Source organism: Schistocerca americana, chromosome 1 (genome assembly GCF_021461395.2).
Source record: "Schistocerca americana isolate TAMUIC-IGC-003095 chromosome 1, iqSchAmer2.1, whole genome shotgun sequence".
NCBI lineage: Eukaryota > Metazoa > Arthropoda > Insecta > Orthoptera > Acrididae > Schistocerca > Schistocerca americana.
The window spans coordinates 910,951,630-910,970,075 of NC_060119.1; positions in this window are offsets into that span (position 1 = coordinate 910,951,630).

The window sequence follows — 18,446 nt, forward strand, 5'->3', positions numbered from 1 at the left end:
CGGCCTAACGGTGTGCGGGACCGTAGCCCAGCTTCATGGAGACGGTTGCGAATGGTCCTCGCCGATACCCCAGGAGCAACAGTGTCCCTAATTTGCTGGGAAGTGGCGGTGCGGTCCCCTACGGCACTGCGTAGGACCCTACGGTCTTGGCGTGCATCCGTGCGTCGCTGCGGTCCGGTCCCAGGTCGACGGGCACGTGCACCTTCCGCCGACCACTGGCGACAACATCGATGTACTGTGGAGACCTCACGCCCCACGTGTTGAGCAATTCGGAGGTACGTCCACCCGGCCTCCCGCATGCCCACTATACGCCCTCGCTCAAAGTCCGTCAACTGCACATACGGTTCACGTCCACGCTGTCGCGGCATGCTACCAGTGTTAAAGACTGCGATGGAGCTCCGTATGCCACGGCAAACTGGCTGACACTGACGGCGGCGGTGCACAAATGCTGCGCAGCTAGCGCCATTCGACGGCCAACACCGCGGTTCCTGGTGTGTCCGCTGTGCCGTGCGTGTGATCATTGCTTGTACAGCCCTCTCGCAGTGTCCGGAGCAAGTATGGTGGGTCTGACAGACCGGTGTCAATGTGTTCTTTTTTCCATTTCCAGGAGTGTAGTTGGGAGTTCCAACGTTAGGTGCGTTATGGGGCCCATTAGGCTCATGGCTGCCAAGAAGGGGAGAAAAGCCAATGTGTACTCTGTGTGCATATCGGATGGAGTCATTCCAGATGTGGAACGGGTGCTTCCGGATGCTATGCAGAGCACAGATGCAGCCAACTGCAGGTGGTGGCTCACGTCAATACCAATGATGTGTGTCACATTGGATCGGAAGAGATTCTGTCTGGTTTCGAGCGCCTTACAGAAATGTTAAAGGCTGCCAATCTTGCTAGAGGGATGAAAGCGGAGCTGATTATTTGCAGCTTAGTTGACAGGACCGATTGAGGACCTCTGGCACTGGAGGATCTGAATAAGAGACTCAGACGGTTCTGCGACCGTGTATGCTGCAGTTTCCTCGACTTGCGCCGTAGGGTGGTTGGACCCCCTACACACTGGAGGAAGCTACACGGATAGCAAGGTGTGTGTGGCGTGGGCTGGGCGGTTCTTTTGGTTAGAGGATCTCTGGAAAACACAAAAAGTGCTTTAGTCATAAAGGGTGCAGGCCGAACACAAGAAAAACGTAGATACAGCAACATCGGTATAACAGTTGAAAATGTCGTAGCTGTATTGGGAAAGTACCAGAGCTCCATGCGCTAATAGAAAGCACTAATGCTCAAATCGTTATAGGCACAGAAAGCTGGTTGAAGCAGGAGATAACTTCAGCCGAAATTTTTTTGAAGGACCTATCGGTGTTCCGAAAGCATTGGCTAAATACAATGGGTGGAGGCGTGATTTTGCGGTTAGAAGTAGTTTATCTTGTCGCGAAAGTAGAAGTTCCTGTGAGTTACTATGGGCAGAGGTCATTCTTGGCAACCGGAATAGTATAATAATTGGATCCCTAGTTCAGATGGTACAATTGCTGAAAGGTTCAAGACAACTTGAGTTTAATTTCAAACACGTACCCGACTCACACAATTACAGTTGGTGGTGACTTCGATTTACTCTCTATATGTTGGCGAAAATATGTGTTTAATTCCGGAGGTACGGATAAAACATCGTCCGTCCAAAATTGTGCTAAACGCACTCTTTGAAAATTGTTTCGACAGTTAGTTAATGAGCCCATACAAATAGTAAACGTTTGCAAGAACACGTTTGACCTCATAGGAACAAATAATCCTGAGTTAATACAGAGGATCAAAATGGATACAGATATCAGTGAACACAGGGTAGTCGTAGCGAGACTGAATATTGTAACCCCCAAACTTTCCAAAAACAAATGAAAAATATACCTATTCAAGAAAGCAGATAAAATTTCAGTTGATGCCTTCCTGAGAGAAAAACTCCACTCCTTCCAAATCAACAGTGTGAGTGTAGACCAGATGTGACTTGAATTCAAAGAAATAGTACCGACAGAAATTGAGAGATTAATACCCAATAAATTAACAAACGACGGTGCTGATCCCCAATGGTACACAAAACGGATCACAACAGTGTTGCAGAAACAACGGAAAAACATGCCAAATGTAAGCAAACTCAAAAGCCCAAGTTTGGCGATCTTTTATAGATGCTCGAAACTTAGTGCGGACTTCAATGTGAGATGCTTATAATAGCTTCCACCACTGAACTTTGTCTCGAAACCTGCCAGAAAATCCAAAGAGATGCTGATCGTATGTGGAGTATGCTGGCGGCAAGATACAATCAATGCCTCTTTTCTGCGCGATAGCAATACTATCGAAGACAATGCCGCCAAAGCAGAGTTGCTAAACACAGCCTCCGAAATGCCTTCACCAAAGAAGACGAAGTAAAAATTCCAGAATTCGAATACAGAACAGCTGCCAACATGAGTGAAATGCATAACCTCGAAGTAGTGAATCAACTCAAATCATTTTATGAAAACAAGTCTTCTGGTCCAAACTGTATCCCAGTTAGGTTCCTTTCAGAGTGTGCTGATGCAGCAGAACATATACAACCGTTCGCTCGACGAAAGATCCGTCCCAAAATACTGGAAATTTGCATAGGTCACACCAATATTCAAGAAAGGTAGTAGGGGTAACCCACTAAATTACAGCCGCATATCATTAACGTCGATATGCTGCAGGATTTTGGAACATATATTGTGTTCGAACATTATGAATTACCTCGAAGGAAATGGTCTATTGACACACAGTCAACACGGGTTTAGAAAACTTCGTTCTTATGAAACACAACTAGCTCTTTACTCGCAGCCTGCCGTTATGGCCGAGCGGTTCTAGCCACTTCAGTTCGGAACCGCGCTGCTGCTACGGTCACAGGTTCGAATCCTGCCTAAGGCATGGAAGTGTGTGATGTCGTTGGGTCAGTTAGGTTTAAGTAGTTCTAAGTATAGCGGACTGATGACCTCCGATGTTAAGTCCCATTGTGCTTAGAGCCATTTGAACCATCTTCACTCTCACGTATTCCTGAATTTCCGGAAGGCTTTTGATGTTGTATCACACAAGTGACTTGCAGTGAAATTGCCTGCTTATGGAATATCTTATCAGTTATGTGAGTGGATTTGTGATTTCCTCTCAAAGAGGTCACAGTTCGTAGTAATTGACGGAAAGTCATGGAGAAAAACAGAAGTGATTTTTGGCGTTCCCCGAGGTAGTGTTATAGGCCCTTTGCTGTTTCTTATCTATATAAACGTTTTGGGAGAAATCTGAGGAGCCGTATTAGATTGTTGACATATGACGCTTTCGTTTATCAACTAGTAAAGTCATCAGAAGATCAAAAGAGATTGAAAAACGATTTAGAAAAAGGTATCTGTATGGTGCGACAATTGGCAGTTGATCATAAATAACGAAAAATGTGAGGTTATCCACATTAGTGCTAAAAGAAATCCGTTAAACTTCGATTACACGATAAATCACTCATATCTGAAGGGCATAAATTCAACTAAATACCTAGGAATTACGATTACAGAAAATGTAACAGATCCACTAAGGAGACTGCCTACACAACAGAATGACAGAAAATTGTGAAGGTGGTTCGATGACTCCTCTGTCAGGCATTTAAATGTGATTTTCAGAGTATACATGTTGACGTAGGTGTAGATATAAAGGGGCAGCAAATCGGAAACTGCTGCAGGTGGTAACGCGGTTAACTCAGGTTTTGATTACAGTGGTTGGGTCTTGGCAAGCCACCCCGGGGTTTGCGCGAACCTTACGGCTGTTTGACAGTCAGAAAGCCACTTTCTGTCAATACCTGGAGATTCGCTTTATAGCAGAAAGTATACAAGGTATACTGCACAGTGCTCACTTCATTCGTGAGGCTATAGTTATCCTTCGTTTACGTTGTCAGTTTTTTCCAGACTCTCGTCCAGAGGACACATACTATGATTTGTTATTTGAATGAATAGATGTACATTTTTGTAGGCACAGGCAAATCTGTCCATACTGAGTGCATATCTCTTTCTTGGTTACTGGTGGACTGTCTTCCCCAAACTGTTGGAGTGAGGTTGATCATGAAGGGTGTCCCGACTGGGAATCTTAAGTTTTTTGTGTGGCAAGCTGGGACCAGTCAGTGAGAGTGTTGCAACATTATTGTGCTATGCAGAGCCCACTTTCTAGTCCACATGATTCTATGCTATAAGTCCCTGTCGTCTTGAGCCCGCCCTTGCTAATGATACCATCAGATGCTAGCCCTATCATCACCAACCTTGCCATACCTGGTCCTTCTGATGTCTATGGCCCAAATGTCATCATTTATTTTGTCACTGGCCGTGACATCGTCGCCCCTCACATATGTCATTACCCTCCTGCATTTGCCATCCCCAGCCCTCCTGTTGTCGCCAACCCTCCCATCGATGGCTCTCCTATCATCATCAGTCCTACTCTCGTCGCTGGACCTACTGTCATCGCCAGCCCTCCTGTCTGATCACGCTCCTGTCGTCACTGGCACCAGTTCTCTTGTCAGCCCAGCATTGCTAGCAATCGTGTAATTGCCACCCTTTCTGTTATCACCAACACCAGCTCTTTTTTCAGTCCAGCTATCAATAGCCCTCTTGTCATCATCATCTTCTGTCATCACCGGCACTCCTGTCATCACCAATCCTCTCATCGCCAGCCCTCTTGTCATCACTGACATCAGGTCTGTTGTCAGTTCAGGCACTGCCAGCCCACCTATTAACACTGGCCGTTCCATCATAGCTGATCACAGCGCTCTTGTCAGTCCATTTATCATTGGTCCACCTGTCATCACCGACCTGCCTGCAATTCCAAGCCCTCTTGTCTTTGCCAGGCCTCCTGTCATCACCAGCCTTCCTATCGTTGCTGGCCCTACTGTATTGGCCACACCTCCCTTCATTGTGATCATTTCTGTCCTCACCAACGCCAGTTCCCTTATCAGCCCAGACTTCACTGGCCCTTTTGTCATTGCTGCCATCTCTCTAGTCAGTCCAGCTGTCACCACTGGCTTTCATGACATAATCAGCCCTCTTCTCACCACTGATACCAGTTTCTTTGTCAATCCCAATGTCACTGGCCCTCCTCTCGTCACTGGCCCTCCTATCATCAACAACACCATCTCCCTTGTCAGTCGAGTCATCACCAGATCCCATGACATTGACAACCCTCCAATCCAGTCATCAGTGGTCCTCCAGTCGTCAATAGCTCTCCTGTCGTCGCTGGCCCTCCTCTCATGGCTAGCCCTTCTTTCATTTCGGCTCTCATGTTCTCACTAGCCCCTCATGCCATTGCCACCCCTCCTATTGTAGCTGGTCCTCCTGTCATTGCCAACCCACCTGTCATCATCATCGATCCTCTCATCACTGACACCTCTCCCTTGTCAGTCCAGTCATTGCTGGCCCTCCTCTCATTGCTGCGCCTCCTGTCATCACTGACATCAGCACCATTGTCAGTCCCGTCGTCATTAGCCCTCCTTATATGGCCAAAACTCCTGTCATCACCAGCCCTCCTGTCGTCAATGACACCAGCTCTCTTGTCAGTCCAGCCGTCACCAGTCCTTTCACAGTTGGCTCTCTCGATGCCACCACTGAGGCCACCATCTCCACATCAGTCCCAGTGAACAGCCAGACCAAGAGCATACTGCTCCACCTTGGCCACCCCAGCAGCCACTACTGATGTGGTTGGTGGTCCTGCTGCCAATGTGATCGTCCTTTCTAGTGCTACCAATCCCATCATGAGCTGTTGTGAGACTTGGGCCGTGCTTTCATGGAAATTTCGCTTCAAGCCATCCTGACGCCCGAAATTCCCCTTCACCGCCTTGCTCTGGTTGCTCAAAGGCTTACAGTGCAATTATAAATGTCAGGAAGTGTCCAGTTATCCTCTTTCTACGATCAACTGAGGGTAGGCATAACACAAACCTCGCACCAGTTCACAATACTGGACACTCTGTTCTACAGGAAACTGGCCAAATAGTGGAGTTAGTGGTACCCCCGAAATAGATCGATAAAATGCATTTAAGAAGTGCACAATAGCCATTTCACGAAAATCGCCGGCTCTTAAAAGCTTCACAGGATTACGCATTGCATATATTAAAAACATTTTCTCAATACTTTTAATTGAAATCCCACAAATAACAATAATAACAAATACAACAATAGTGCTTATGTGCAATGACAATAATTATTACATCTTGAGTAATAAAGTAACAAGAAAAAGTCCTGGGAAACCTGGTACAAACTTAACACAACTAGCCTGAAACTTGCGAAAACAGTGCCAATGTCGCAAACCATATCGAACGGAATTAAGGAAAAGTAAAGCATCGACTAAGACACGTTGCGGTACTCACGTAATAAAAATCTTAAAACTGGATGTACTCACTGAGCAAGACCAGACTATCTGTTCCACTCAAATCCATTCTCCGTGAACACCAAATACTCAAATGAATAAATGGCCCGTTTAAAACTAGGGCAAATAATATTTAATTCCGACAGGAAAAAATTAGTTGGAGGAAACAGTTTTACAACCAACACAAATAATCAACTCTTTTCAAGTTTATCAGCGTCAATAGCAAACACTAAGTATGAAAGCAAATGCAGACCAATAAGGAGAGAAGTTCCGGTCAGATAGTATCAAACTACATTGGGGCGTATGTTTCAATCGGCTCCACAGCACAAACGCACAGCAGTAGGAAACGTTCGGAAACGGGCTTACCAACCTTGTTCCTTTCTGTTGAACAGGGGCTGTTCAGAGTGCTAACTGAAACATCAGTCTCCCTTTAATCGCGGCAATGGTCCGACGATTCATTCGCCCGATGTGCAGCCACCCGCTTTACCTCCTGCCCACACGCTCACACAGACGCCAGAACCGTGTCGTGCACTCAGACACGCGCTCTTCTGGATGCCCCCACTCAGCACATCCACTCTGTATGGACTCCGCGCTCTTGTTTCCAGCTGGACTGTTCCTCCTGGACCGTCAGACGGAGATTGCTCTCCGCGAGCCCGGTACGTCTGTAAAAGGCTTGCAAGTAGCTGCGCATGGCCTTTTGGCTGCCACACACGAAACCGTTGCTTGGTAAGTCAAAGAGTGTATTGACGTGCAATACCGACAAGAACCAGCAAGATTCTATCAGGATCATTTTCTTGTGTTGTTTAGTGGATTAGTTCAGTACATTCACTCGTCACGTGCTGAGATTTTGGAAGATATTGTCAAATGGTATTTACGTGCAGTTTCTCTTTGTTTTGTTTTTTGTTCTTGTGTTTCCGATGTCAGTGGTTCTGCAACACTTGCTGGGCGGTCCTGCAGCCTTATTCAGAATGTTTTGAAGATTTTTGGGTGCCTTTTTTGCATAGCATTTTTGGTACGTTTAACGAGTGTGGCATGTAAATTTTTATTACAATGATCAGCAACTTGTTGTGAAACGTCTCCTTAAAAAACTAAGAATGACAGTGCTGGTAAACCTCTTACGTTATTTGATTATCAAACAGCTGAACAAAACTGAACGTACTCAGACATTTCTCTCTTCACTTATTCTGATCAACACTAAACTGATACATAATATTTCTTTTAGCGCAACGCAATTTGGCTTTCAATAATCCCTACAAAAGAATGGCCCTGACTAACAGTAACCTATACCTTTCATGAATCACTTCCCTCACAAAAATCTTCGTTACTCAAACTACTGCCATACACCGAGCGCCAATACTGCCAGCTAAATAAAAGATTCTAACTACTGAAGGGACATAGTTAGCAAATGAAAGATTTTGATGGAGAACAAACTATGTATTTACCTTAATAGTAAAAAAAATGGCTCTGAGCACTGTGGGACTTCTGAGGTCATCAGTCCCCCAGAACTTAGAACTACTTAGACCTAACTAACCTAAGGAATCACATACATCCATGCCCGAGGCAGGATTCGAACTTGCGACCGTAGCGGTCACGCGATTCCAGACTGTAGCGCCTAGAACCGCTCGGCCACCCCAGCCGGCTACCTTAATGGTACTCAAAATTCATAATATATATATATCAGTTCATGACATCCGGTCTTACAAATTTCGTTTTTCTGACTGACACACGTCCAGATCGTCCGCTCTCAAAACTCTGCCATCTCTCTCCCCACATCCACCACTGCTGGCGGCTCACGTCTAATGCCCGATGTTACGCGCTGTTCACATCCAGCTGCCCAACACTACAATAGCAAATCTCCAACAAATGCAAACATAGACTGCACACAGCACAGTCAGTGATTTTCATGCCGAGCGCTACGTGGCGTTACCAACATAAAAACCTAAACAGCCTACTTACAGTTGGCAGATTGTCAGGCTCGTGTTTGCACACCGACTGACTCTAGTGTTGTTTCGAGCCAGTTGTGACAGGCAGCGTTGTGCCTCCTCCCTTGGCTTCTGTACGCCTCTGAGGCGGGTCAGTCACCAATTTTGAGAGCGGAGAGGTGGGGTGTATGGAGGGCTGTAGCCATGCATATTCTGCCACCACGCCCACGGTTACGCTTCACTGGCCAGGCTAGGCTACTGTCACACCTCGGAGGTTGTCAATACAAGAGCCACTGATCTGTTTCGGGAAGCCTCATACAGTTGCCACAGCGTCTGGCGGGGCAAGCCAAGCCGATACACGGCGAATAGGATGTAGTCGCGCTGCAGTCGGAGGCACGTATTCGTGTCCGCGCAGTCACGTGTCCACGCACGTCTACTCTTTCACAGACACGTACTTAGGTCGCCGCTCTGTCCCTCGAGAGCCGGTTAAGCCGTCGGAACACGGGACGAGACAGATAACATTGACGTGGCGTTCTACGAGTTTTGTGATGCCATTTGCTGCTATTTCACGTTGGGGAGACATTTCGTTACGTGAAATACAAAATAAGTTCTGCTATATTTCAGCGACGTGTCACGTAAAATAGAATCAATAGAAAGTAAGAAAGTTCCCTACATCACAAGCAGAACGCTTGTGGCCCACAGAATGCAAGACGCCATATTTACTTCTTCTGTTCAGTACGAGACCATATTCGGTGGTTTTATGTTATACCTTACATCCTGTGAATATATGCTGTTTCTAAGCACCAGCGTATTGAATGTCTCGATGACGAGTCATTATTGGTACGATTTGCTGTAAGAAGGCTAAGGGAAACGTCATATTGACGGTGAAAGAATTTTCTTATTTAGTTATTATCGCGTTATAGCTCGCGTGTTATCAGAGTAAGGCAACGCCACATTAAAGATTCAAGAAGAACGTGTCGTTCGTGTTAGGATTTGTTACAATTACATTTTAAATTAATAATATATCGTAGATTAAAGCCCATAGGAGACCGTAAGATAAAATCTTAAAACTTTTATAACGAAGCTACAGCCTAGCGTAGTGTGTAGAGGCACTATGTTACAGTGCTGAGGTTGGATGGGTAGAGACTTCGAGTCTTGCTGTGTCCATATTTCCCTTCACCTCCGCGTTTTCCAAAAGATTGTGGGACTTTCTTACGAAATTAATAAAAATAACTTCCGTAATCGTTAATATTATATAAATGAGAGAGCGTTCTATGCAAGCAGTGAGGTTGTTAGATTTGGTGAACTTCTATAAACCGATGTCCTTACTTTCCGGACATGTGTCTTATTACAGGTTCACGTCTACGGAAGTTTCTATTTATGTACACCTAATACAGAACAACATGACTAGCGTGTGGACAATGTGCGTTTTAATACAGCTAATGCAGGAATTTTATGCGGGACGATTTTCGTGAGAAAATTGTGTTGTTTGCGTGCCAAATGAAACCAATAGCCTCGCTGGAGAGTGCTGAGAGCGCAAAACCACGTTCACCATCAAGTCCCGTGTGCCAATGGCACTGTGTCCCTTACGCTAGACATCCCACCTGTGTGCACGTCAACGTTAGCTGCCTCGTCGCATATGCCGACGGCTTTACTTTCCGGACTCCGATCGTAAATCAGCCGCCTCGACTCTCCGCTACGGACGCAACGCCTGCCTCCACTGCTGCCCATTGCAAGGTATCTTCTTTCCCTCCTTGTGAGCCACTTCTGAGGGCTCCGCTTCGAGGGAGCTACGTCTGGGCTGAAGCCGAGCCATCTCCTATGGAACTGTGTCGTTACGTCACCTTGCTGTTCTTCAGTTGACTGCCCATCAACCTGCAGTCTGGTGGCACAATGACGTTGTTTATCCTCCCTTCTTTTTTGCCACTTCGACGTTCGTGGACTTCGTCCTAATAAGCAAATATTAGGCTCGTCAAGGATCGACATTTCTGTTGTTATCACGTCTCATAGAAAGTCGTCCTCAGAACCTGTACTTTCTTTAGTTTAGCTCACGTTAATAAACAAATAAGTGTTATTACAATGTGTGTATTTCAGTACTGTGTGCTACATCATTCAGCTAAGGACAGAAGATCCTACTGTCTCTCTCTCTATACATCTTCCCCTCCCCCCACTCTGAGTCCTCTTTCCATTCTCTGTCCATCTGGTCCTTCCCCTCTGTTAGCCATCTCCTTCTCTTCACTTGCTTTTTCCATTTCCTCTTGCCCGCTCTCTGTCCATCTCCTCCTCACGGCTATCTCAGTTCATCTCCTCCTTCCTCCTCTCTCTGCTATCTCCACCTCTTTCCTTTGTGGGTCCTCCTCTTCCTCCTTTTCTCTCTGTCCCTAACCTCTTCTCTCCTTTCTCTATTCTTTTTCCCTTCCCCCCTCTCTGTGAGTCTCTTCCTCCCACTTATCTGTGTCAGTTTTCACCTTCCACACCCTTTGTCCGACTCCTCCTCCTCCCTCCAGTTGCTGGTTGTTTCCTCTAAAAGTCTATCTTTCCAAATACTATGCAATATGAATACCATCTTCTGCTGGAATTTATTCAGAGGTTTAGGACTTTGTCCGCGTACCCATATTTGACATACATTTCACGTATATGTAACACATTTCATACATATGTGTGCAAATAAATCATTCATACCTCCGGCGAATTTCACTGGCCTCTTTCGTTTTCGGGCAACTCATTTTTTATGCTTATCTCCTTAACTGTGTGTCGTACAATGACATAATTTTGCAAGAACTTCCAATTCCATATTTCGATATTGTTTGCAAAATGCGTAGTTCTACATCTACATCTACATTTATACTCAGCAAGCCACCCAACGGTGTGTGGCGGAGGGCACTTTAGGTGCCACTGCCATTACCTCCCTGTTCCAGTCGCGTATGGCTCGCGGGAAGAACGACTGTCTGAAAGCCTCCGTGCGCGCTCGAATCTTTCTAATTTTATATTCGTGATCTCCTCGGGGGGTAAAAGTAGGGGGAAGCAATATATTCGATTCCTCATCCAGAAACGCACCCTCTCGAAACCTGGCGAGCAAGCTACACCGCGATGAAGAGCGCCTCTCTTGCAGAGTCTGCCACTTGAGTTTGCTAAACATCTACGTAACGCTATCACGGTTACCAAATAACCCTGCGACGAAACGCGCCGCTCTTATTTGAATCTTCTCTATCTCCTCCGTCAACCTGATCTGGTGCGGATCCCACACTGATGAACAATACTCGAGTATAGGCCGAACGAGTGTTTCGTAAGCCACCTCCTTTGTTGATGGACTACATTTTATAAGGACTCTCCCAATGAATCTCAACCTGGTACCCGCCTTAACAACAATTAATTTTACGTGATCATTCCACTTCAAATCGTTCCGCACGCATACTCCCAGATATTTTACAGAAGTAACTGCTACCAGTGTTTGTTCCGCTATCATATAATCATACAATAAAGGATCATTCTTTCTATGTATTCGCAATGCATTACATTTGTCTCTGTTAAGGGTCAGTTGCCACTCCCTGCACCAAGTGCCTATCCGCTGCAGATCTTCCTGCATTTCGCTACAATTTTCTAATGCTGCAACTTCTCTGTATACTACAGCATCATCCGCGAAAAGCCGCATGGAACTTCCAACACTATCTACTAGTTCATTTATATATATTGTGAAAAGCAATGGTCCCATAACACTCCCATGTGGCACGCCAGAGGTTACTCCATTGATAACAACATGCTGAGTTTTGTTTGCTAAAAACTCTTCAATCCACCCACACAGCTGGTCTGATATTCCGTAGGCTCTTACTTTGTTTATCAGGCGACAGTGCTGAACTGTATCGAACGCCTTCCGGAAATCAAGGAAAGTAGCATCTACCTGGGAGCCTGTATCTAATATTTTCTGGGTCTCATGAACAAATAAAGCGAGTTGGGTCTCACACGATCGCTGTTTCCGGAATCCATGCTGATTCCTACAGAGTAGATTCTGGGTTTCCAAAAAAGACATGTTCTAAAATTCTACAACAGATCGACGTCAGAGATATAGGTCTATAGCTTTTTTGCGCATCTGCTCAACGACCCTTCTTGAAGACTGGGACCACCTGTGCTCTTATCCAATCATTTGGAACCTTCCGTTCCTCTAGAGACTTGCGGTACCTGGCTCTTAGAAGGGCGACAAGTTCTTTCGCGTACTCTGTTAGTAAAGTTAGGAGTAAACAAGAATCAAATGTCATGCTTGTTGCGGCATTTTCCCTCGCATCTCAGTTCTTACGTTGTCGAGTCTCCTGAACTATAAATTAAAAGGTCATGGTTCAAATGGCTCTGAGCACTATTGGACTTAACATCTGACGTCGTCAGTCCCCTAGAACTTACAACTACTTAAACCTAACTAACCTAAGGACATCTCATACATCCATGCCCGAGGCAGGATTCGAACGTGCGACCATAGTGGTCGTGCGGTTCCAGACTGAAGCATCTAGAACCGCTCGGCCATAACGGCCGGATATGGCGTCATGTCTCATGCGACTGATTTAATGAGTGAATACCAAAAACTTTCTTTCCCTTCATCGTTTTGTGGTGGATGTCAGCGATAAAGAATGTCGTGTAACTTTGAGGTAACGTGTAAAGTTTGTTACAAAACACCAAGTGCTTTCATTCTCAACTAGTGGATGAATATATGTCGGCTATTTGCTCGTAGTGATCTACACTCCTTTTTCACTTCTACCCCCACTTCTCTGAGAAGCAGAAGTTTCTTACCAGACAGTAAGTGATAAGCGTACCAAGCAGCCACCAATGATACTTTATGGACATGCTGCAAGCCGCTTGATGTTAGTTTCCCCACTGTAGATCCTTTTTCATAACATGTCACGACGTTTAAAGACACTAACCGTACCACGTGGTAGCTTCAAAACAACTGCTTTCTTACAGAAATAACGAACATTTCTCTAATCCTAATCATTGCCGTATCCTCACCTACCTGATCTACTTTAATATACATGAAAATAAATATGCAGGCAGTTACTGCTTTTTCTTTTCTCTCCTGTGCCAACATCTTCATCTCAGAGTAGCACTTGCACCCTGCATCCTCAAGTCATGCTTGGATGTATTCCAATCTCTTTTTCTACAGTTTTTACCCACTACAGCTCCCTCCAGTACCATGGACCATGGAACTTATCCCCTGACAACTTGACATATGTCCTAATATCCTGTCCCTCGTTTCTGTCAATCTTTTCCATATGTTCCTTTCTTCGCCGATCCTGTGAAGAGCCTCCGCATGCCTCATATTATCAGCGTACCAAATTTTCCAAATTCGTCTGCAGCATTACATGTCAGACGTTTCTATTCTCTCCTGTTCCTGTTTTCCAATAGTCCATGGTTCACTACCATACAATGCTGTGCTCAAAACATACATTCTGAGAAACTTCTTCCTCACATTAAGGCCTACGTTTGATACCAGTAGACTTCTGTTGGCCAGGTGTGCCCTCTTTACCCGTGGTAGTCTGCTTTTAATGCCCTCCTTGTTTCGTCAGTGAAGGGGTTTTGTGCTTCCAGGTTAGCAGAATTACTTCGTCTACTTCGTGATTACTAGTTTTGATGTTAAGTTTTCGCTATTCTCATTTCTGCCACTTCTCATTAGTTTCATCTCTCTTCGGTTTATTGTACAGAGACATGAAAATATATCAGCGCTTACATCAATGGAGAAAGACTTTCAACATAAAAAAAATGGTATTTAGCTAACCCCAACATGTGAAAAGCTCCCACAATGGTTGAACTTGTCATCAGGGGTAGGCTTGTACAACTGAAAATTTATAATTATAAATTTGATATTTTAGAGACGTAGGATATGCTATCACTTTAACGAACTCCACAAGAACCGGTGTTCGAGCTTATGTTCTGCGAAAACTTCTTAGAAATTGAGGTTCAGTTACCGGTTTGCTTGTAAAACAACTGCCACGTGATCATGATTAATTTTCTTAGATTTGAAACTTTTACTAAACAGGAGTAACACTAAATCCAAGGAAAAATTACTGTGTAAATATTTGATTCTTCATGCGCTACTTTAGCACGAGCGAGAGTTCACTTTACTGCGTACAAACGCAGTGCGGGATTGTGGAACATGTGGGCTGTGGATCATGAGAGTGATTAACCTTAAGGTCTCTATAGCCTCTTGTTACGATCCAAACTCCAACCTTTACAGGCTCAGCCACAAGCGTCTCCTTTGGTAAACATTGTCGTCTCTAATAAGAGTAGCTTCGATTTCAGCTACAATGATAATAGAGCATGCATGAGGTATTAGAGGGATATAGGCCATTTCCTAAACTGAATTGCCTAACATCAGAAGGAATGACTGTCTGGCATCTTGTGATACTCCAGCGAAATGCTGGACATTATGATAAAAGAAGGTTTCTCTGAATTTCGGATACCCTCAACAATGGGTGTATCACAAGGTCGGTTGTAGAGCACAAAGTGTCAAATCTTCTTCGACACAACCTTGCGCCAGTCCCCTTTTTGCGGGTATGCCTACTGTGAAGTCATGTTCCGTGTGTTATATTCACTGGGATAGCCAACGTGTCACCAACTGAATATATGTGTTGTCGTCGTCTAGCAAACAATTTAATTTACTTTGGTTTGTTATGAAAAATCTGCAGTTTTATTTCCCTGAGATTAATCCAATGCCATACTGATTCGATTTCACAACAGGCAGCATTTCTAATCGTTGGGTGTTTAAGGAAAATTAAAGACTAAACATTAGTATTCAGTACCGTTTTACTACTACATTTGCCGTACGCCCTCAGGTTTTTTCTGTGGTGAAGTCTGACACAGGTCCATTCAGCGTCGTGATTTCAAATAAGGAGCTGCTTGAATGGCGTCATCAGGATTCATCTGCTTGTAATAACAGCTGCAGGGACTGGTGACAAGCTGATCACACATCCCACGATCACAGATGGCTCCCCGTAGAGCCTTGTAGGCAGTAGTTATCCAGTGGGAACTGGCCTAAGGCCCAAGGTCTAATCCGTTGGTGGTGTTTACATTTACTAGCAAAAGTTCTTCTCATCACTTGAGAATCTGGAAAAAATCACATTAATTTGTGGTTTCTTCCTGAGGTTACATTATTTCTTTGAGTAATGTGTGAAGTGGCGTAAAATAAGTAATGTATCACACCTTTTCTCGGATACTTTTGATGGGGAAAAGAGGAACTTGTTTTGAGGCAATGTGAAACATTAATACTTCAGCCCTTAGGGTTCCACGAAGTCCAGATAAGTAGTAGCGCTATATGTGACCTTCAAATTGACGTCTGTAACGGAGGTGCAATCCAAGCTGAGAGCTGTTATTAAGTTTCTTTTGGCGAAAACCAGAGCATCGCAGATATTCATAGGCACTTGCAGAATGTTTTTTAGGTTAGTTGGTCTCGGGGAACTACAGAAGGGTCGTCCGTCTAAAAGGGGGCGGGTAAAACACAGTAGGGTAGTTGTAGAAACGATTGGTACTGTAGTTATAAATTGTCGTAACTGTGTTGAGAAAGAACCAGAGCTCCAAGCCCTAGTAGAAAGCAGTGAAGCTCAAATACTTGTAGGTACAGAGAGCTGGCTAAAGCCGGAAATAAGTTAAGCCGATATTTTTTCAAACGATCTAACAGTGTTCAGAAAGGATAGATTAAGTATAGTTAGTGGTGGAGTATTTATTGCTCTCAGAGGTAGTTTGCCTTGTAGCGAAATTGAAGTAGATAGTTCATGTGAAATAGTATGGGTAGAGGTTAGAAGTTATACCTGACAATCGGACTAAACTACTAACTGGATCGTTTTACCGACCCCCCCCCCCCCCTCCCCGGCTCAGAAGACATAGTTGGTGAACAGTTCAAAGAAAACTTGAGTCTCATTTCAAATAATTACACCGCTCATACAATTATAGTCAGTGGTGACTTCAATCTACCCCCGATATGCTGGAAAAATTATACGTTTAAAGCCGGCGGCAGGCATAAAACGTCATCCGAAACTGTACTGAATGCTTTCTCAGAAAATTATTTTGAACAATTAGTTCATGAGCCAACTCGATGCGTAAATGATTGAGAAAGCATACTTGACCTTTTAGCAACAAATAATCCTGGACAAATTGTGAGTGTTGTGAGGAATACTGGGATTAGCGACCACAAGGCAGTTGCTGCTAGGCTGAATACCGTAACTCCTATAACCATAAAGAAACGCAAAGTATATCTGTATAAAAAAGTTGATAAAAATGCTCTTAACGCCCTTTTAAGAGACAGTCTTCACTCCTTCCGATTTGATCATGTAAGTGTAGAAAAGTTGCGGAATGTTTTCAGAGAGATATTATCAACAGCAATTGTGAGATATATACCGCATAAAATAATAAGTCATGGTACTGATCCCCCATGGTACACAAAACGGGTCAGATCGTTGTTGCAGAAGCAACGAAAAAAGCATGCCAAATTTAAAAGAACGCAAAATCCCAAGATTGGCAAAGTTTTACAGAACTTCGAAATATAGCGCGTACTTCAATGCGAGATGCTTTTAATAGTTTCCACAACGAGATTCCGTCTCGAAATCTGACAGAAAACCCAAAGAGATTCTGGTCATACATAAAGTACACCAGTGGCAAGACGCAATCAATACCTTCACTGCGCGATAAAAACGGTGAAGTCATTGATGACAGTGCCACTAAAGCAGCGTTATTAAACACGGTTTTCCGAAACTACTTCACCAAAGAAGACGACGTAAATATTCCTGAATTCCAATCAAGAACAACTGAGAAGATGAGAAACATAGAAGTAGATATCCTCGGTGTAACAAAGCAGCTTAAATCACTTAATAAAGGCAAGGCCTCCGGTCCAGATTGTATATCAGTCAGGTTCCTCTCAGAGTACGCTGATAAAATAGCTCCATATTTGGCTATTGTATACAACTACTTGCTTACTGGAAGTTCCGTATCTAAAGACTGGAAAATTGCACAAGTCACACCAATACCCAAAGAGGGAAGTAGGAGTAATCCGCTGAATTACAGGCCTATATCACTAACGTCGATTTGCAGTAGGGTTTAGAACATATATTGTATTCGAAAATTATGAAGTACCTCGAAGAAAACGATTTATTGACATGTAGTCAGCACGGATTCAGAAAATATCATTCTTGTGAAACCCAACTAGCTCTTTATACTCATGAAGTAATAATTTCTATCGACAGACGATGTCAAAATCAGCATATTTTTAGGTTTCCGGAAGGCTTTCGACACCGTTCCTCACAAGCGTCTTCTAACCAAACTGCGTGCCTACGGAGTATCGCCCCAGTTGGGCGACTGGATTCGTAATTTTCTGTCAGAAAGGTCACAGTTCGTAGTAAGAGACGGAAAGTCATCGAGTAAAACAGAGGTAATATCCGGCGTTCCCCAAGGAAGTGTTAAAGGCCCTCTATTGTTCCTGATCTGTATTAACGACATAGGAGACAATCTGAGTTGCGGTCTTAGCTTGTTTGAAGGTGATGCTGTCATTTACCGTCTTGAAAAGTCATCAGATGATCAAAACGACTTGCAAAATGATTTATATAAGATATCTGTAGGGTGCAAAAAGTGGCAACTGACCGTGAATAAAGAAAAGTGTGAAGTACTAAAATAAATCAGCTAAATTTCGATTACGTGATAAGTCACACAAATATGAGGGTTGTAAATTCAACTAAATACTTAGGAATTACAATTACAAATAAGCTAAATTGGAACGTTCACATAGATAATATTGTGGGTAGAGCAAGCGATTCATTGGCAGAACACTTAGAGGGTGCAACAGGTCTACCAAAGAGACTGCTTACACTACGCTTGTCCGCCCTATTCTGGAGTATTGCTGTGCGGTGTGAGATCCGCATCAGGTGGGACTGACGGATGACATCGAAAAAGTACAAAGAAGGGCAGCTCGTTTTGTATTATCGCGAAATAGGGGAGAGAGTGTGGCAGACATGATATATGAAATGGAGTGGCAATCCTTAAAACAAAGGCATTTTTCTTTGCGACGGGATCTTCTCATGAAATTTCAATCACCAGTTTTCTCCTCCGATTGCGAAAACATTCTGTTGCCACCCACCTACATAGGGAGAAATGATCATCACGATAAAATAAGAGAAATCAGGGCTCGCACAGAAA